The sequence below is a fragment of the Leptinotarsa decemlineata genome, unplaced genomic scaffold (genome assembly GCF_025532065.1).
Source record: "Leptinotarsa decemlineata unplaced genomic scaffold, Ldec_3_MD MMD2_tig00000133_RagTag_RagTag, whole genome shotgun sequence".
In the NCBI taxonomy this organism is placed as follows: domain Eukaryota; kingdom Metazoa; phylum Arthropoda; class Insecta; order Coleoptera; family Chrysomelidae; genus Leptinotarsa; species Leptinotarsa decemlineata.
Window position 1 is genome coordinate 5,862,140 of NW_027412542.1, and position 23,071 is coordinate 5,885,210.

Consider the following 23,071-nt stretch of genomic DNA (forward strand, 5'->3'; position numbering starts at 1 on the left):
CCAGCGTTTTCCAAACTTTTTCGCCTGGGGACTCACCTTCATTGTGGAATAATTATTATCACTAATAATATTTTTATTATTATTATCGTGAAAATTCGTTATTGAGGAATACACCTCTGAAAGAAAATGGTAAAGATGATATTATAGAAGATAACATACAGTAAGAGAAATGACTTTCAATTCAGAATCTTAAAACTAAACAAATACAAAAAATTAAAGAATGGAACTTATGTAATTAATGTTACTTATGGATCTGGTGCTTACGATTTACAAGAGATTCTATATCTGGGTTGAAAGTTGAAAACTATAAACGCAGGTCACCTTCCACACGAGGCCTATTTCTATATTTATTTTTCAAATATATAAAAGTGGAGAATGGCCTCTCACACAAATATGTGGTTGAAAACCTCATCCTCTCTCTTGAGGCTTTGTTCGAAAGAAGTAGATACTCTCCCGTAGCCTTTATCCAAAATGGGAAAAACAATTCAAAATCATTAAGTGTTTTTATTGTTTCCGAAACCCACTAGTTGATCGCGACCCATGGGAACCCCTGGCCTAGACGATTGAGTGTTTATCTTTTCGAATTATATACTCGTCAAATTCATCGATTCACAGATTGTCCTTTTGCTGCCTAAATTTTGGATCTTTTTATATGTAGAATATAAAGTAATAGAATTATTGTAGTACATGCGAGTCATCGGTACCACTGCTTTTAACTTTGTTGCAGATGAAAAATCAATGCCTTCTTTTTACTTCCTTGGAACTGAAGATATTTGCAAAACTAACACAACCGTCAACGATATCTGCCCTCATGCGTCTGCCCGCGTTCGGGTCGGCGATGGCGCTTCATTGCTCAGACCGCCCCTTTTCCCCCGCGCATCGTCTGCCGTCGTCTTACAGTAGACGCGACGCGAATCAGCTTGTTTCAAGTTAATCTTATCATGATAACTCTTAGATGATTCGTCCAAATTACTTAGTGTGAAAGACAAAGTTTATCTATATCAAATACTTGAAATAACAACTGTATCAATTTGACAGATATTATAATGCATTGTAAAAGAAAGATCCAATTCAATTGTATTTATGGCTCAGTATTTTGCATATAGTGGCTACCACATAAGAGGTAGATATATGATATATGCTAACGCGGACTTTCGTTTAGAACTGTTTAAGATAGACAATCTTATGGTACATTATCTGCATGTAACTTCACTGGTATAGGCAGTGCACACCAAAATAGCTCTCAGGGAGCAAGAATATTTCCGACTTATTCTGATATATAAGCTGTATTTATGCAAAGTTTCATCCGCATCCGTTCAGTCGTTTGGGCGTAAAAGAACCACAAACATACATAGTATAGAATTATAGATTAAAACCTTGCCATATGACCATTTGAGCTATTTATCATTTTTGTTTGGTAAGTATTTTAATGTTCTAAATATATTCTACTTGGTTACAAACTTGTTTTTCATTTCTATAAATATTAAGTTGTAGTGATTGTGAGTATCATTACTCATATTATTGTTTGAAATGATATTCTCACAAACTGACATTCAAATGAATGTGGTTGAAGAAATTTATGTCTGAGTAATGTGTCTACGTTTCAAGTTGATTCCCATTCAGTTAAAACTCCTTGAAGGGGTCCATTTACATTCAGTAGTATTTGGAAAATATATCTTGTTTCCATATGAATATATTTATTGAAAATTTTCAATAAATGTGGTTCGTAAAAAAACAGGGAATGCCATAATAACTATAACAATAATTTGTACTACTTTACGTTGGACAATTGAAATTAGGAAGAAAATAGAAAATACATTACTATAAATTACAACAATAATAAAAACTAACCAGTCAATGTCAATAAATAAGTGCTCTTAAAATTTCAACTGAATATTTCAAGGTTTCCAGAGAGATGAATTTTACAGTTTCAATAGAAATTTTGAACTGTTTGGCAAAATCAACGAAAAATTTAAAAATTTTTCCTCAGGCACTAATGAAAAGACCAATGACTTTCACCATTGATTTTATATTTCTCCTTGAAGAATTTGATGGTTGGTTCATAGATTTCTTTTTTTCTGTGTCGAATTGAGAATTACCTATTTCGAATCTTATCGTTGGATCCAATATGAATGAAATATCCTTTTCTATGTCTATTGCTTTAATGGGGTGCTGCCATTAGAAGCTGTACAGTTGACTTCCTCATAAACTTCGAATTTTTCAGATAATGTGGTGGCTATTACGTGACGAATAATGTGATAACTAGTGTTTCTCAGAAGTTGACCAACTGGACAAGAATGAGACGTTTACATTTTCCATAAAATGAATAATATTTTATTTTATTTCATTTTGACAAAAAGATTTGTATCCAATTCTTTTAAAACTATCTAACACACTAGCTAGCTCAACACACAAAAATAAATACTTGTCGGATAGTTTTGAATATATGTATTTATTTTTTATATAAAAAATAATTGCTTCACTATCAAAATTTCCAGTAATTTGCCAGTGCATGACAGTAATTAAGAGATAGATGTACGCTTCTCGTCGTTGGATTGCTCTAACACTGAATGAAAACTGGATGATGTAGTTGAAAAAGGGTTTACTTAACGAAGCCATACTTTTCCAAATATCCATATTCGTTTTAGGGAAGACTCGACATCTCTGCGTCAGTTGTAAAAGATCGTACACCACAAAAACTAACTTGAGGAGACATCAGAGGGTGGAGTGTGGAAAAGAAAAATCCCTTGTTTGTTATTTCTGTGAGAAGAAGTATTATTATAAACAAGAGTTGGAAACTCACCTCAAAATGAAACACAATATGATGCTGAAAAGCAGCGGACTGATTCAGCAAGTGAAGCTCTGAAAAAATATAATATTCATGGATTTTTTGGGTGCAGCTATAATGATCTCGTGAACTAACTTCTAAATACTCGAATGAAACTGGAGCAACTGAAATACTATAATGTATCGTTAATCGGAACACTGAACTCTCTCTAGTGTTAAGTATATAGTCAATATTTTATAGAACAATAGTGTTAGTGCCTCAAAGCATTCTAGGTTTGTGTAAGCTTTTGAAACAATGTATGGCCTACAACTGTATAAGTTATAAACCAGTATCTTGTAAAACTATTGATAAAATCAGAGTCAAGTGATTACAGTATAAAAGAAATCATTAAATAAACTAAAGAAAACCAAAACTGAGTTATTTGACTACTTACCTGTATGAATTATACATATGTCGATTGATTTTTGGTGCAAACAGTTTTTGACAGGTATGTTATACTATTATATCAGCTTAGCTGCAAATGAGGGTGCTGCAAGTAGCTTCATCGGACCATAACCTGTCATTGGCATCGCTTTCGGCTTTGCCAAACAAAAATTGAACACCTGGATGGCAAGAAGACTCATGGACTTCTGGCAGAAACTTCCAGGATTGACTCACTCCAAGGCGTTCATTCACCATTCGAATCTTGATACCAAACTGTTGTTGGACTACTGTAGGGATGGACTATGATGTCTAACAGGCCTTCTCACAAGTCACTGTCATTTGAATAATCATATGCACAGACTCGGACTGTCGGAAAACAGTGTGTGTCGCTTCTGTTTGGAAAATGATGAAACAGCAGAGCACACACTTTGTGCCTGCCTCGCTGGGGACCGTATCAGGTTTATAGAGTTCGACAGAAACGTACTCTTACCATGTGACCTGAAAGACCACTCACCATACAAACTAATCGGCTTCGTTAAGAAGCTGGGTTTATTTGGTCGCGTGTGAATAGGTGTGAGCCACAATAAACCCTTGCGGGTTGCGGTGGACGATCGATTAGACCCACTCACGTTAGACCTAACCCTAACCTAAACTAGCATCAGCTTTGCACAATTAATTTCAAGATCTTCAACTACACTACCTCACCAACAGACCGCAAACTCTTTTTGGCAGTTATTCACTACCAGTTTGAACTTTGATCGGTGAGAGGCAAGTGCTTTCGGGAAAATGTGCAGGTGGTTTTAACCAACAATTGTATACTTCAAAAAAGTAACTTTTGGTCAGTCCATCAAATCATGAACCACTTTGCTGAAAGAGGTCTATGTGATATCACATAAAACCCCCATAACTTTAAGAGAAACTTGTCAATCTCATGTCTTGAAAACCTTTTTATTATCAATTTCGTTTATTTATTTATTTACGGCAATGCCTATTTTTTACAACATAACTAACAAGTTCACACATATGTATTTAACAGTAACCTATAATAGGTTTAATGAAAAAATACATAAAATAAAATTTAAAAAAAATCGTAAAAATAAGGTAATGAATTACAATCTTTTCACAGTCTTTTTAAATGTTACCAAATAAGAATCAATAAATTCTAAATCTAAATTTTATGAATTTGCAAGTCTCAGAATTTTACCTTCAGATACATTCCGGCCATAGTTGGTGTGACACAAGGGTACTTTGAAGATTTCCGAATTTCTTGTTCTCTTTGAATTCACATTAAGTTCCGGGGAATGATGTTACCATTGATTGTTTTATGAATTAGTGTAAGATCTGATTCTAATCTTCTATGAGCCAGAGTATTGAAGTTAAAAATGTCCAATATAGTTTTATAGTAATATTCACTTTCAAGCATATCAATATCCACATAATATGAAGGGCACCAAATTGTGGAATTGTATTCGATTATTGATCTAACAATTAAACAATATATGATTTTTATTGAAGTAAAAATAAGTTAATGAATTACAATTTTCTCACAGTCTTTTTAAATGTTACCAAATAAGAATCAATTAAATTCTAAATCTAAATTTTATGTATTTGCAAGTCTCAGAATTTTACCTACAGATACATTCCGGCCATAGTTGGTGTGACAAAAGGGTATTTTGAAGATTTCCGAATTTCTTGTTCTCCTTGAATTAACATTAAGTTCCGGGGAATGATGTTACCATTGATTGTTTTATGAATTAGTGTAAGATCTGATTCTAATCTTTTATGAGCCAGAGTATTCAAGTTAAAAATGTCCAATATAGTTTTATAGTAATATTCACTTTCAAGCATATCAATATCCACATAATATGAAGGGCACCAAATTGTGGAATTGTATTCTATTATTGATCTAACAATAATCGAATATATTATTATTAATATAAATAATATACAATATAATAAACAATATATTATTTTTATTGAAGTGAGAGATAATTTATGACATTTTTGTGCCGAGAGTGATTCGTAAATATCTGATTGTGTTTGTTGTTTTCAGTTCTGATTGATTGATTTTATATGGCCGGTTAATGGCAGTTTTTTTCGAAAAAAAGAAGTTTTTGACATTCGTGTGCATTCAATTGCAGTAGACTCATATCTCACCAGCGAACAAAGTTAGATAAATCTTACTGTAATAATTCTGTATTAGTTGAGTCATGAATAACTTCAAACATCTTCAGGCCATCAGCAAACAAAAGAAATTAACTATAAAGAATAACATATTCAAGTCATTTACAAATAGGTTAAAAAAGCAGTTGCCCTAAACGAGAACCCTGTGGTACAACCGATGAAACTGTGATTGAGGAAGATACTGTGTTACCATATTTTACAAATTGTACTCTTCAGGCTAGATAATTTTCAAACCATACGAAACAAGTTATTCCTTATAAACAGTTCTGCATAGTCTCAAACTTTCATTTTTCATCTCTTTATTCATTAAAATTCATCAACATTTACGTCTCTCAACCTCTTTGTTAAATATTGCATTGAAATAAATGATAGTCAATAAAATAATGTATTCAACAATAATTATAAAATACACATATATAGACTTGTAATTCACTGTTTGGAACCTTTGGTGTAGTAAAGAATATTATTGGAGTTTTTCCCAACTACAAACCGTTATTTTAATAACTCTATACATGTTTCGATAACTAAGTGATCATCTTCAGGGGAAAGATAAAACTTTAGTTTGGTGTTGGGAAAAAACTCCAGTTATATAAATATATACAGTGTTAATAATGTTGACTGCGTAACAAGTGTGTAATAGTTGCAACGATTAAGATAAAATAAATTAAAACCATGTGGTTATCGAAATTCGATAAAATACACTCAGAACTTCAGCAATATACTCAAAACATGTATTGAGTATGGATAATAAGAAAGTAAGCAAAAACCATAGCATTGTTCTTTTTAGATGGTATCCTTTAAAAAACTGTAAATAATTTCCGTGACAACGTTAGTTTAAAACGCCTTGTATTTTAATTTAAGTTTGAATTTTGTTAACTTCAAGTCTGACAAATGGTTAAATTACCGGAAATGCATAAAATAATAGTTTTACAAATGATTGGATAAAACCCGAACACAAAAGGAAGTAGCTCGCCTATTTCATGAGAAATTCCATAATTCACATATCTCAAAGAAAAATTAACAAAATAGAAAAGCAGTTTCGTGAGCTCGGTCATATGGGGCAGGTAGAAAAAACAGCTGCCAATGCAGTGAGTGATGAACTCAAATCAGATGTGATGCTTGAGTTTGAGGGAAACCTACATACATCGAGTGGACAGGCATCCACTACATTCAATGTTAGCCATACATCAACAGTAAAATATTGAAAGAAAATAAAATACATCCCTATGAAATGACACCTACTCAGGAGCTCATGGAAGACGATTTCGATAGAAGAACTTATTTTTGTGAGCAAATGTTGGATAACAATATCATCCAATTAGAAGACGTTATGTTTTCTGATGAGTGTACTTTGTCTCTTAACGGTCATGCTAATCGGCAAAATTGCCGCTACTGGTCAACGGAAAATCCTCACCAGATGATAGAAGAACACACGCAATATCCTCAAAAAGTAAGTGTTTGGGCAGGGATTGCAGGAAACCATATCATTGGTCCCTTTTTCATTAAGAGCAACTTGAATGGCAATGATTATTTGGCACTGTCAATGATAGCATTCCAAGTTTAGTAAATATGGTTTCAGCAGAATGGAGCATCACTACATTACCAAGATAATGTCCGGCAATACCTCGATACAACATTTCCCAATCGGTGGATAGGGAGGCGAGGATCGATTGAATGGTCAGTGCGATCACCTGATCTTTCACCTGATCATTAAATTTCTTTTTATGAGAATATTCAAAGGGCAATGTGTTCAAAACTAAACCTTTAGATTTGACTGACTTGAATTGAGTGACTTGAATCGTATTCTACATTTCATTAGGTTTTGCATCACATTTTAGTTTTTGAGTGTATTTTATCAATTATTTTGAGCTGTCAAAAGCCTTCCTTTATTTCTGACTAGAAACATACCCAACATTCTTTCAGATTGAATTATTTACTTCGTATGTCGTTAATAACTTATTCATTCTTTCATTATTTCAATGAAGTATAATGTTACAAACATTAACTTCATAATAAAATTACTATATTATTATCTAGTCCCCCTCATATAGTTTGCTTGTTTCAGCAGAGAAACGTCATCCATGCCCAAGATGTAACAAGACTTACAAAAGTAAAGAATCCTTATGGTCTCATCTATCACAACAATGTATAGAGGCAAGATTTTTTTGTCAGTACTGTTATAAGAAGTTCAAAAGGAGAGATCGTTTGAATAATCATATAGCAAATGTACATGTTGATGGAGGGTTCAATTGATTTTTCATAATCAATCTGCAAATTGGTGGAGAGTTCAACAGATTTTTTTCCTCAAGAGGTGAAACTGTTCAATTTATAACGAATATTTTCTTCTAGATTTTATGATATTCTAATTCCCAATGATTCCATATGTATATAAATAAGACTGATGCCTGCAGAACAATATGGTAGTTTGATTCGCAACCCAGACTGTTTTTATCGAGATTTTACTTGCCTCTTTTCCTTTTCCATTATATAATTTTGAACATGCTCATGGAAAATGAGTAGATTTAACAGTTTCGTCAATATTTTGTGAATTACAATAATAATAATAATTAATGTTATTGACAGAATGTATTACAGAATGTAGTAGCTATGAATAACACAGATAATTCTTAAATTACATCTACTACATTTCTGTCAAAATGCAGAATTCAGGTTCTGATCTTGTCTTTTGAGTAACGCAATCAGAACTTGCTCTTCCATTCAACCATCTTTATAATGATATTTTCACACTAACCTTATGCTATCACCTACTCTTAGTTCGTTCAACGAACGACAATGAAGGATTTCAGATACAGTCAGTGGGCATATTCGAAGACTGGCTATGAATCAAATCATCTGAAAGAACAATTTGTTCAGGCCAGTTACAACTCCTTACATTGTGGGTTATTGGTCTGACACCACCATGACATGACACACCATCAGAAAACAACTACTCTCCTGGCTCATACCACGAAGGGCATTAGATTATATTTGACAGGTGTCAGTGCAGGATTCTTTACTGAAGTTATTCCTGCATATGATGTCAATACAACCCCCGCAATAGATTTTTCAATTATTGAAACAAACTTGCAGACCCGTTTCGGGATGTTTGGCCACTCGTCAGTGGCCAAACATCCGATAATTGAAAATCGACTTCCTTCAGAGTATCATTTCTGGAACTAGGCTGAAGCGGACAACAAACAACAGGTTTGTCATCGCACCATCTACCTGTGAACGAGGTAGCCAACCGCATATCCGAAATTTGCCCAAATCCTCGTATGAGGAAAAGAAACTTTTCAAATATAGTCAGTGGGCATACTGAAGACTGGCTATACATCAAATAATCTAAAGGAACAATCATTTCAGGCCACCATATGCAGGAATAACTTCAGTGAAGAATCCTGCAGTGACAGCTGTCGGATATAATCCAACGCCTTTCGAGGTATTAGACAGGAGAGTACTTGTTTTCTGATAGGTGCCAGTCCAATAACCTACAGTGTAGGGAGTTGAGACTGGTCTGAACAAATTGTTCTTGTAGATCAGATCACAATATTGGAATATTTGTGCCGATGGGAAACGAAAATTTAAGTTATAGATAATTTTGAGAAATCGTTTCTGTAGTATCATAAGCCGTTGTACAGTTGTACTATAGACCCCACACTATCCTAAATTTCCATACATTAAGAGATACTGAACTATCGAAAAATATATACTGCGCAAATCATTAAGCGCTCAGTATATTTTCAAGTAAAAAAAAACTAATCAATATAGATAATTGTATGATTTTCACTATAAAAGGGTTTTACAAAAACCGCGACACGTGTTCCGCTATAAAATAGCTTCCTCAAGCATAAACTGTTTATGCTTGAGGATGCTATTTTATAGCGAAACACGTGTCGCGGTTTTTGTAAAACCCTTTAAAGTGAAAATCATACAATAAACTGTATTGATTAGTTTTTTGATATGGATTTTCATCAAGTATCTGCCAGTTCTATTCAAATATTTTTAAGTGTTCGAAAAACATACAAAAGGGCTATGGGTCTTTTACAAAGATAGTCTATATGTATTCTCCAATTAAGAGTATGGTCGATGTGTATTCCGAGGTATTTTACTGAATTGGATTTTTTTCAATGTAATATTCTTTCTGCTAGTTAAATGAATATTGATGTTTTGTGCATTGGGAATATCATGACTGTTAGTACAAAATGAAATGTAACATTGTAAATGACAATATTTATTGTCAGTAAACTATCATCAAGTCAATTTACTATAATGTCAATATCATTTCTTGTATGAGATATTGAATCTTCCCAGGTTGTTCCGTCAATTATTAGTACCTACTCTACTGTATCATCAGCATAGGAGACCACTTTTCCAGAAATATCAATATCAATCACATATCATTCAAATATAATATAAACAGAATTGGCCCTAAAACAGTGTCCTGGGGAACTCCGTATTTAATAACTAATGGGTCGCTCAGTACACCGTCTATTTTACCCATTTGTACTCTTCCATTCAGGTAGTTTCTGATTATATCATTTGCCTGACCTCTGATACCAAGATTATTTAATTTCGACTTACTAACCTTAATAAAAATATTTGTATAGTTGCCTTCAATATTTGTTTGAAACTATTAGATTTTTTCAGAATTTTTAATTTTTAGGACCAGATATTCCAGTACGTTATACCTGTCCGAACTGCCCAAAATCGTATTCTTTCAGATGGAATTTGAAACGACACATCAAACTAGATTGTGGCAGGAGTCCACAGTTTCCTTGTAAAATAGAAAAGTGTGGTTATGTGTCGAGAAGAAAAGCTAATGTATATCGCCATTATCTCCTCAAACATAAGTTGGATCCTACCAAGGTACTCCCTTTAATGAGGGATTACTGAAAGCAAGAACTCAATCAAATCTTCAATATAACCAAATCATTCGGTTTTATGACTGCTGACATTCTATTTTTTCCAAGTATAGATATGACCTAGTCTCCAGTTAACTTTATAGATCAATATAAAATGTTAATTTTCATCAATACTAATTGATATACAGTGCGGTCCATATGTATGGAATAAATTCATTTTTAGCGTTATTATGTACCATGTGAAAGAAAGCTGAAACAGGTCGATTTTTATTCTTAAATTGACAATTTACAGTATGAAAATATTATCCCCCTCAAGCACCCCTTCTGAATTATAAGCACCTCCTCGAAAATTTTAAATAGCAAAGGGGGTCGTGTGGCACCTTGTTGGAAAGGGATTTCAGTCCTCTGTTCAGCAATATAAAGTTTTTTGAGTTTGGTGCAATCATAACTGAGAACATTGATTTTTAGGATGTAAAAATTTGATAATGTCTCCAGGTATCACAAACCTTTACGTTGAATGAAGATAATAATGCCACATAGTATTTAGAATGTATTTTTCAATGTACTTTACGATTAAATTAAATGTTCAAAATGAGCACCATTAACTTCTTGGCAATAACCGAGACGATTTTGGAATTCTCGTACAACATTTTGTATGACCTCGGGGGTTATTTTGTTAATTTCTTCCGTTATCCTAACTTTTAAATCAGCAATATTGTTTGGTCTATTAAAATATACTTTAGATTTCAAATAACCCCATAAGAAGTAATCTAGCCGGCCATTCGATCGTTCCACATCTTCCAATCCACCTATTGGGAAAAAACCTCGTTCAAATAATTCCTAACTGTACGTGCAAAATGCGGTGGAGCTCCGTCTTGTTGGTAGTAAATAGTTCGATCTATCTCATTTGGATGATTAACATCAGGAAAATGTATTCGTAATGTAGGCACTAAAAAGTTAATCAAAAAATCTAGATAAACCTCACCATTAACAGTGCCCTCAAAAAAATAAGGGCCAATAATTTTATTGTTAATGATACCAGCCCATTGCGTTCATTCTGTCCATCATCAATTCACAGAATTCTTGCCTTCTATCAGGATCATCTTCATTTAACTCCTGAACCAACTGAACTTTGTGAGGGTGATATTTTTATTTATGCAAAACTCTCAAAATATATTATTTACTTACATCATTGTCGGCGGCAAGTTCTCGAGTTGTCTTATGCGGATTTTTCTCAATCTCTAGAAGTAAATCTAACTTTGTTTCATCAGTAAAATGAACATTTCTACCTGGTTTTCCTATATTTTTTACATGTCCAGTTTCACGAAACTTTTTTTCTATTTTGCTAACTGTAGACTGCGACACGTGTTGACCAGGGTATTTATTATTGAAAATTTCACAAACCTCCCTTTGAGTTCTTGTTTTATTACCACAACCAATCATAATTAAAATGTCTATTCTTTGAGTCTCGGACAAATGAGCCATAATTAAATTCAGTACGCCCACAAATATTATACCTACTGACGTCTTTTAGTAACTTTAAATACCTAAATGACAGCAGCCTACTAGATTCATATCAATTGTTTATTTGGCTTTTTGTCTAATATTTCAGTAACTTCAAAGATTTTTTCCAAGGTTAGCAAGGAGCGTGTTACAGGGATGGTCTATTTAATAGATCAGGTTATTGTCAAGAAGTGAATAATAGTGGCCATTTTGAACATTTAATTTAATTGTAAAAATTATTTTTCTCAGTTATGATTCCACCAAACTTAAAAAACTTTATATTGCTGAACAGAGGACTAAAATCACTTTCCAAGAAGGTGCCACACGACCCCATTTGATATTCAAAATTTTCGAGGGGGTGCTTATAATTCAGATGGGGTGCTGGAGGGGTATGATATTTTCATAATGTGAATTGTCAATTTGAAAATAAAAGTCGACCTGTTTCAGGTTTTTTCACATAGTACATAATAACGCTAAAAGTGAATTTATTCCATACATAAGGACCGCACTGTACTGAATTTCTACAGCATATTTTGTTAAAGGAAACATATTAATCACTACACGGTGAATATTTATGTTATCACATATCATCACAAAACAATTAAATAATAATAATAAAAAAATTCAAGATAGTATTTTCAAATTCTTTACTGTGTTGTCTATCCAATGAAGTTGAGCACAGAAACAGAAAATGTTATTTGTTAGTGCCAAAGATATTGAAATGAAATTGTTGTGGGTTGAACTGAAGTGATCAACATCATAATGATTATATTGGGACATGTGAAAATCCCCATGTTTATGAATTATTATTGAAAATGATGTATGTTCTGATATTATTCAATGCATGATCAACAAAATAAATAGTTTTTCAAGTGAAAGTGAAATACTACCTTACGAACCCTTACGAACGACAACCCTCAAAAGTCATATTTTGTGCGAGTTGAAGATTGACGAGGTCTTACCTTTCAATGTGCGTTTCCTAGCATGATAATAATTATCAATTGTACAGAGGAAATAGGAAAGTTGGAGGGGCATTTTACGTACTGATGCTCATAGTCGTAAATAACACCTTCTTTCGATATATAAAATATATATTCTTCCAACAGTGTTTTCAGGTTTCATTCGTGACAGAAAAAACTTAATGTAATGATAATTCTAAAAGTTGTTCTTGCTATAAACTGTTCGCCAACAGATTTGACTTTTCCACAAAGAAGTGTATCAGAAAAAACTTTTTTCACTGTTTTCCATTTGTATTTATTTTTCAACTGAAATTTCTGAATGTGAATACTGGGTTGGTAGTTTGTTTTTGAAATGGGTTAACTTCGAAATGGAATTCATAACTCGAATCATGAGATGAATATCATTTTCATTTCTCCATGTTTCAGATGCAATTCCATGTCCAAAGTGTAACAAAGTTTTCAAAAATTTCAACTCGCTGAGCTGTCACTCAAGAATCGATTGTGGAACTCCAAAAAAGTATGAATGTCACATGTGTTCATATGTCACTAGACGCAATAGCGATTTAAAGCGGCACACAAATAGGAAACACCAATTTTTTGAATTTTGTGATGATCCTTTAAAGTAGGCTCGTTGGTTACTGTTTTGGCATGTAAATATAAAATTTACACAATTTGATTATTGTGTTTGAAAAAAAAAGGTAGAACAGAAAAAATATTCTATTTATTTTATTTTGTGAACTTTTATTCCACAGTAATCAATAATTTATACTCGTTCTTCCAGCATGAATACTCGTTCTTCCAGCATGAATACTCGAATACATTTGCAGCAGGGCACTCACATCAATCTGTGGGAACTAATACTAGCTATCATGACGGGCTTCTCCATGAAAAAGAAATGAACACTTATTGGCCCCACAAGTAGAATAATAACTTCTATAGGCAGTGGGTAGGAGCGTCTTAATGGGTCGTTCTTCTTTTTAACCTACAAAAAGGTGTCTTCACCAGTCAATGACAAAAAAAGAAAATTACCATTATTTTTTCTTAATTGCATTCAAACATGCACCGTACTATAAACATAATGGCTGTGCGGGTGCACGAATAAATAACATATGTACTGAATAATTTCATTGTAAAAAGTAGGTTACAGAGTTACTAATCAGTGTGACAAAAGTGTATTTCATACAAATCACAGTTGCCTCCCGCTACCTCGGCATATGTATTGTGACGGTGTGGTGAAGTACGTGATGGAAGTGTAAAATGAACCATTTTCATGTTCTATTGATGCTGAATCCAAGAAATACTGAAATAGATACACTAGTTTTTATGGTAATTATTCCTACGGAAATTGTTAATATGTTTCCCCCCATGCCCCGTCCCGGGTTGTGTGCCCAGGTCGCAAGCTCCCTCCTTACGGAATCGCTTCCGCAGGTTTGGACCTGGCGACCCTTTCCTTCCACCCCCGTTTCTTAAGGAAACGGTCCTCAATCCAGCTGCTAGGCACTTCAGCAAGATTGATATCTAACCTCTTTTGGTTGGAAACCAGCCTTTAGGTGCTTTCATTTCCCTATCTAACTTCTCGTTTTAAATTTTATTTGGCTCTTGTTTGTCAAGGTATTCCTAATTGAATTTTTGCATGGGGACCCCCAAAACTAACGGCAGCCAGAATTATGATTGACGGGCGTTTCTCAGTGAAGCTGAGAAATGTGATTTGAAAGTGAATCGCGGTTTTCCTGAAAGAGATTATATGGTTAGTACACTTTAAAATGTTATACTTGCCGGAGCCGCCTGACGGCTTCTATCTTCAAAAGAAAATAAGTACCTAAACATACATGTTTAGGTAATTATCACTTATCATATTTCCAGATACGATCGTGGTGAAAAAGAAGACATCAACACCAGCAGAAAGACAGCGGCGTTGTCGGGAGAAACGAAAAAATGACCCTAAGAAGGAAGCGGAAATACAGCGCAAGAATCTAGAAAGATACCATGCTCGAAAGAAACTAATGGCTGACGTGATCATGCAAGAACATCAAATCAAAAAGCGAATATGGCAAGAAGGAAATAAAAAAAGAAGGGAGAAAAAAATTATGCTTGATGAGGTACATTTATACACGCTGGCTCCATCACCAATGTAATATTCCTGAATACAGTCGATTCTAGTGGAAGACTTTGAATTGGTGCAGAATGACGTATCGGATGTTCCTTCTGATGATTTTATTGGAGTCTTACCGGGTGGTCATTTAATTCATCAAAATACGAATCTCTTATTCTAATGATTCTCAAATGTGATTTCGTCCATTATCTAAGTTCAATCGCATGTTATTTTATGTGACAATGTTGAAGACTGATAAAAATTTATAATAAAATAAATGATTCTAGAAAAATAAACCTGTTTTATTCCAAAACTCAGCATGGTATTCCCCTAGAATAACAACTCTATCACATAAGTTACTACTCTGTCACGATGTTTTTTCCTTGTAGAAATATTGTTCTGGTCGTTTATATATTAGTGGTATAAGATCATGGATTAAACATATTTTATATATACAAATGTATTATTTTAATAAGTTTTCTGAAAATTCCTTCAGTTAATTAATGTATTACAAAAGTGAAACGAAGAGTATTCGATAGTATGAAATGAAAAATTTTGTGATGGAAACTTTTGTTCGATTTTCAAGATTATACAAAAAATTCACACCTTTTTCACAAAATCTTTCATTTTATACTATTGAATACTTACTCTTCGCCTTACTTTTGTAATACATTCACTAGCTGAAGGAACTTTCAGAAAACTTTTTACTCTATGCACTCAAGCACTTTCTTGAGTGCAATGTCCGATTACTAACTTCTGTACCTATATCAAGACATTCAATAACCTTCATATTTGTATTATTTCCTGCGCTCGGAAGTCACGCAGGTAGCTATAGCTGCCTCCGGGGTGATTTTGATAGTTTTCTTGTGAACACAGGGTGTATTAACTGAAACCACAGATGTGCGGCTGGCTTCTGCTGGTGGCTCCGTGCATTTGTATTTCTTCCTCTTGGTAACCAAATGTTGCCCATCCTTATACTTGGCCGCACCATACTGATGATGGACCAAAAGCCCGAAGAAAAAACTCTTTCTTCACATGAATAAAATTGCTGTTTCCCGACGCGCATTCCGCTGAAAAAGTTCTAGATTTTCTCTCCAAACTCCGCAGATTATAACTATACGACCTTGTCAAGACGATTCTTCTGATTATTGAAGTCCTTGATGGAATGGTGCCCTCTTCACTCTGGAATCTCTAGATCATGCCGGCTTGCTGCATGAAGACAGAAATCTTGGTCGAACAAATGCAGAAGACTGTCATTCTTGGCTTATTGCATCTGCTTGGAGCACATGAATATCGAACCCAATGATCAGTTGTGTTCATTGCTTGGTTCGTCCTCTCTAATGTATCGGAGCTTCGAAGACAAGGTCTGACCAGCTTACCCTTCGGAGAAATGGAGCTGTAAATCAGCTCTTCCCATAGTGGTATAACTACTGAGAACCATAAAAAAGTACAAGTATAGTTTGAATAATACGAGAGTGGTTCTGATAGTGTCTAAATGCAGTTTTGTGATAGTGACAGATATGTTCGGAGAAGTTATCAATAACCGTTTTATTGAGCACGCCTGAAGAAGTTATTGTGAAGTGAAAAACGTGTCGCGCTTTCGTAAACTGTGAAAATATCATGAATTATTAACAAAGAGATTGATTAGGGAATTGATGAAAAAGGCGAGTTAATTTCATATACGAAGCCACCTTCAAGAGTTTCTGCCGATTCTGGCTCTTATCGATTTGAAGATGTAAATACTATTATCATTATCTATATATAACATTTTCATCATCTATATTTAACATTTTCAGTTATATTGGAACATACATTATGCGAAAATACTAGATTATAACGAGATATCTTGGCCGTCCAATATAATATGCAGAATAAACTATGCAAACCCCATAAATGAATGAGTCTGATTTGATTTCAAATATTTTTCATCACTGTAACCTCCGTAATTTTTATTTTTCTCACTTGAAAATTTTGATTGTGTATTTTTCATATTATTCTATCGAGTCTTTGATAAAACAACAAATGATAAACTCATGAACTATCTCTAAATTGAATTGAACAGTGGAGTGGAAAATGAAAAAGTGCATCATTTATTATATATTTATGGGATAAAATAATATAACTTTTTAAAACTCTGCCTTCCATTTTTTATAGATTCAATGTAACCAAGCTCAAACAGACCTGAATATCGTTATGATTTCTATTTTTATATATTTTTGTTGAAATTAACTAATTAGTTTCATTTTTCCAGCAGCAGCGCTACCAGAGAAATTTACATGTCAGCAATGCATGAAAAGCTACAAGTACTCTACCTCACTATACAATCATCAGAAGTATGAATGTGGAAAAGCCAAGTCCTTTGTTTGCTCATTTTGTGGAAAAACATTCTGGCATAAGCAAGCTTTGAAAAACCACGTGAACTTCAAAAGGTGTAAAGTTAACCTGGTGCCGGATATATTCGGTTTGTTGGAGAAAGTTGGCAAATATTAATAATGGAATTATCAATAATTTTTCTGTGTGACTATCCCGGTTAGGTTTCAAATAAATGGTTATAATCATAATAAGAAGTTGAAACTTATTTCTTTCCGCCCTCGATCAACAGAATTATTATATTCAAGTCATAACGTTTGAACTGATTACTTATCAAATTTCTGGACGAATCAAGTTCAGCAGTTTAACTTCAAATTCCTGATCCCGCTAGTCGAATGATGGGGAAACTCATCGCATCCGTGATTACACAGAAGAAAATAGCAGTGGCGAACTTAGCATCAACAGCTACAACAACTTTAGATCAGTGATACGTTCTTCAGTCAAAACCCTTGGGCTCAATGGGTTGAAAAATATTAGCAACACCTGTTTCATGAACAGTGTAATCCAAGGTTTATCAAACACGAGATGGTTATTGGAATATTACAAAAAAAAAGAAGAAATATATAGCATTTCTAGTAGGGAGGGTGCTTTAACCAGAGCTTTTGCAGAAGTTATCAAGGAATTGTGGTCAGAAAATTCATCGATAGAGTAGTGAACACAATCTCCCCAAAAAATCAGATTCAAAGTTTTGCCCCTCGATTCATGGGTCATGCGCATCAAGCCGCCCAGGAGTTTCTTCGTTAGGTAGGTAGGTAGGTCTAAAGTGAGTGGGTCTATTCGACCCTTTACCGCAACCCACAAGGATTTATTGTGGCTCACACCTAATCACACTCGGCCAAATAAACCCAGCTTCTTAACGAAGCCGATTAGTTTGTATGGTGAGTGGTCTTTCAGGTCAGATGCTGAGAGTACGGATCTGCCGAACTCTAAGAACCTGATTTGGTTCCCAGCCGTGCAGGCACAAATTATATGCTCTGCTGTTTCATTATTTCCCAGACAGAGGCGGTACACACTGTCTTCCGACAGTCCAAGTCTCTGCATATGATGATTCAAATGACAGTGACCTGTAAGAAGGCCTGTTGGACATCGTAGTTCATCCCTACTGTAGTCCAACAATTGTTTGGTATCAAGCTTCGAAGGGTGAAACGGAAAAATAGATTTTATACAGACATGCCTTGATTGTCTATTGGTTAATGGTCCCAGTACTGGGACTACTGTACAAGAAAGATCGGCACAAATCTCATATATTCGTAATTCAAGCCAGAAAAGAAAAGCGGTAAAACATTCGGCATCGAACGATTCATCTGATGTTGACAAAATTATTCACTTTTTGAATAAAAGGTACTCGGATGTTGAAAATAACTGCGACAGAATAGATTTAACTTTTCAAGGATATGCTGCAAGAGTTTAAAACTGTCTCATCGACACCAGACTACAGTGAAATATAAAATCGCCAAAATCATAATATAAGAAGAACTGGCTCAAGAAGCGGAAACTCAGGCGGAAAGTGGACCGGGTACACGTTTTTCAAACAATTCCACTGCTTCATCTTATACATCGAATATTATGTCATATGATAACTCATCGTTAAACTCGTCCAATATACGTGAAACTGATGACAATTCTTCTGCTGCAACGTGGTATGAAGATTTTCACCATACCAACGTGTGAAATCCATACATATTTTTTTATATTACTTTATACTTTACAACTGAATAAAAAAGTGGAGTATTATGAAATAATTATTATATTACCTCATTGTGACTGCTAGTCGTTCTGTTGCCCCAATCGGTTCTCTGAATGTAGTTTGCTCTTTTGTAATGTCGTTCCTGATAAGATTCAATTTTTCATCGAAACTTTCACATTCCATTCTAAAATATGTGTAGAATCGATTTGCATCTTTCCGGAGTTCAGAATGTAACTTATGAAATTCGCCTTCTTGTTTACGTTTTTTATTAATTTCGTGCACCCAAACATTCCGCCCTTTCCTTCTAAAATATACATTGAATACTAGTTAATAATAGCCTACATAATATTTAACCTAGGAAAAACTAGGAAAAAATTATTCGACGTTTTCAAATCATTCGTTGGCATGCAACCACAAGTTTCTGAATCTAAGCCATACGGAAATTCTGCACTATGCAAGGAAGGGTTGCAAACTCAATTATTTAGAATCCTTGGAAATTCACAAGCATAAACATTGCGAGTGCAACCTGTTAAATGACCAAATCGATTTAATTTACTGTCCGGTTTTTAAATTGGCACATGCGCATTGTGAACTGTAAATTCAGGTACTCAATCAAGTACCTGAATGGTACATATTAGCGAATGTAATGAATCATTGTTAGTTTATTGTTCATGTTTGAGAATGTCCATATAGGACGAAACTGCAGTAACGTTAGTTACAAATAAAAGTGGTGAAAAACATATAAATTTTCATTTCCCTTTTCATAATATTTAACCAATTTTTGCTTACCGTTGTCTATTATTATCATCTTCATCCAATAATATTGCAAGAAGCAGTGCTTCTTCTTCCAAGGTACATATTTTTAATATCGCGTAGAATGTTGGTCGCTTTCGCATATATATGTTTGCTTTCCAACGCGATCGCTATCGCCATTGCTACCGTGATCGCGATCCCGATCGCGTATGTGTGTTCTCTGCTTAATAATAATGTATATTTGATAAAAATGAAAAGGAGTAAAATTTAAGTGTGTCTGCACTCAGATATTAGTTTAAGCCCAAATTGACGGTTTGATGAAATCATATCATGAATTAATTTCACTAGTTCGGACTTCCATTGTCTACTATATAAAATGATTTGAAATCCCTGAAACAACTAAAAAAGAAGAATTGCAAATGAATAGCTTCTTTTTTAGTTGTTTCAGGGATTTCAAATCATTTTATAAAGTAGACAATGGAAGTCCGAACTAGTGAAATTCATCATGAAACATTGTCAATCACCTTCAAACAAATATCATGGATTACTATCGTCATATTAATGGAAGTGGAAACATAAAGCAACCTTATCGTTTGGTCTTCATACTCGTCATACAGTGTCAATGCCTAAGGTATAATCAAATATCAATATATATTCTGTTTGAAAAAACTGTTTTTCGTCAACCCGCTATCGCAACCTTACGAATGACAATTCTCAGAATTCGAAACTTCTGCGAGCTAAGAACTAACGAGGTCTTACCTTTTAACGTGTGATTCCTAGCATATGTACATATTACCTGTTCGACTTTTGAGAAACATTCCAACCTTTGAAATATCTTCCTACAAAACCATCATGAAAAAAATTCTCAAATCAATGGAATAATTACCTCTTAGAATTTTGAATATTTAGATATTTAATATGGAAGTAAGTATACAGTGTCATCAGCACCATATGGAAAACTTATTTCTTGAGGGTTCTTGGTAAAAGTTTGTGAATCCTCCAAAACTGAACATGCATCAACAAAATATAATAAAACGCATAAAACGAAATTTGGATTTGAGACTGGATTGAAAAACCCTTATTTTGAAAAATCTCGGAAATTGTTCATTAGAAGATGTATTCAGTATTGGGAAATATATCTATATTTGTCCATTGAAATGACGTTTCTACTATACATTAAAAAAACTTCTGAAAAAAATTGTAGAAACATAAAACGAGTTACTATTATAAGCACATAATAATATAGTTTCCACCTATGCGGTTACCCCAATATCAGTGTAAAAGTTCATTCTCAAAGATGCCATCTGAACCCAGAAAAATAATCACTGTACGAAATTTTGTAATGAATAGTTTTTGTACGAAATTATCCTATCTCAGATGAAATAATTGTGAAAACTTGGCATTTGGCAAGGCATGTATAAATATAATATGTATTTTTTTACAGAATCACGAGGTAATAAATGTAACCGATGCGGAAAAACATATTCCACCAGAAATTCTCTCCGTACCCATATGACGATGGATTGTTGCAATATAAAAGCTTTCAAATGTGTTTTTTGTAATCACCAGTCGAAACGTCCCCACGATATCAAGAGGCATTGCGTTATTAAACACCCCTATAAAAAATTCACTACTCGAGATTGTTATATTACGATTTTTGATAAATCCGCAGCAAGCATTTGAAAAGTTGTGGAATGACGACTACAAATCCAAACTCGCATAGCATGACTCAAATTAAATTTTGTAAAAATTCTAGTGATCTCACATCAAAATATATAAATATACATTATGATCTTTATTCAGTGTTCAATATTTTCCAGTTTATATTTCATAATTTTTTCAGTTGAAGATACGATATGTTGGTTGAATTGAAAAAAATTACTTCTGGAAATGCAAAAGAATTATGTTGAGAAAGTCAGTACTATCGGCAGCCATTGTAGAATGATTTTAAAAAAATTAAATTTTTGTCGTGGCATTTTTATTATACAAAAAATAGAAAAAAATGTATCAATGTTTCTGAGTAAACTTCATGAGGGCTTCAATTTGCATTAATTCTATTTTTCATACGACTTTTTGTTCACCTGGGGCTTATCCTCATTAATTTTTTCTCAAATAAGTATAGACCTGTATTTTCTGATACTTCTTTCAATCTATCATTTACCAATAAACTAATTTTAACTTCTCCTCGACATTTCTCTTCTGAAAAATTGCATCATAATTAAGTTGATTGTATCCGAAATTCAATATGTAGGTTAGTACTTGATTTGTTTTCACGAAGCGAGAAACAAAACTTGATAACGGTGATAACTATTTATTGTCCAACCGAGATTATACCCGAAATATTGAAAATCGAAACTAAAATCATAACCGTAATATTTTTTTTCTGAATGAAGAAACACAACACAAAACAAGAATTTATAATTTTATTTGAGTTGAAAGAGATATGTGGTAATTTGCTATATATTGATGAACATGAGATTGAAAGACATCAGAGTTTGCTTTAAATGAAACGACACATTTTTTTCATATTTTGTACTAGTTGTTGCCCGCGGATTCGCCCGCGTAGAATTTGGTTTGTCACATTAGGTTTCGTGACAGACCATTTTGAACAAACTTATATTTTTACTTTAAAGTACAGTAACTGAAAATTTCATCCGTTCGGACTTCCATTGTCTAATATAATATAAATTGATTTGAAATCCCTGAAAAAAATCAAAAATATTAACCGAAAATAACAATTTTATTAAACAAAAAAACTGAAATAACAGAGAAAATTACATACAAGTAACAACAAAAAATATCAAAAATTTTTATAATAGCTGAAAATTAAAAAATATTATTAACAAAAAATGAAAAATTAAAATTAAAAGATTTCAAACCAAGTTACTTCACGACGGTCTGGTGGAATTCACCAGTTCCCTTATTTACCAGACCGAGGCAGAAGAGTTCGGATGAAAAATTAGAGAACAGCTGGATCGAGAACCAGTTCCAACATCTAACATCAGCAATGAAGAACGTAGAGCTCTGGACGGCCTACGTAGAGACAACACCATCAAGATCCTGTCTGCAGATAAAGGAAACGCTACTGTGGTAATGGATATCGTTCTCTACGAACAGAAGATCAAAGAGGTTCTTCAGAAGGGACAATACACAAAGATCGTACGGGACTCTACTGCATCAATCGAAAGGAAGTTGTACCAGATTTTGAAAAAACACCAAGTCTATTTTTCGGACATGGAAAGATCATCGCTAATACCGCACCACAGTAAGCCCCCTCACTTGTATAGACTACCCAAAATCTACAAAAAGGACGTTCCGCTTAGACCGATCATCAGCTCCAGAGATTCGGCTACTCAAAACTTGTCTAGATTTTTATTTCCCTTAATACAACCATTACAAGGAAAAACATCTTCGTTTGTGAAGAATTCGAAGCAGTTTGTCGAACTACTA

The 23,071-nt window shown here is 33.8% G+C and overlaps 1 long non-coding RNA gene across 2 annotated transcripts; it reads left to right on the top strand.

Moving 5' to 3' along the window:
- Positions 1-9,243: 9,243 nt before the first annotated feature.
- Positions 9,244-17,378, top strand: LOC141481264 (uncharacterized). Of its 2 annotated transcripts, none has more exons than XR_012464839.1 (2): positions 9,244-14,045; positions 17,063-17,378. It is a non-coding gene; the product is annotated as an uncharacterized lncRNA (long non-coding RNA). The 2 variants fall into 2 exon arrangements; XR_012464840.1 differs by having other exon boundaries at positions 17,066-17,378.
- Positions 17,379-23,071: the final 5,693 nt, after the last annotated feature.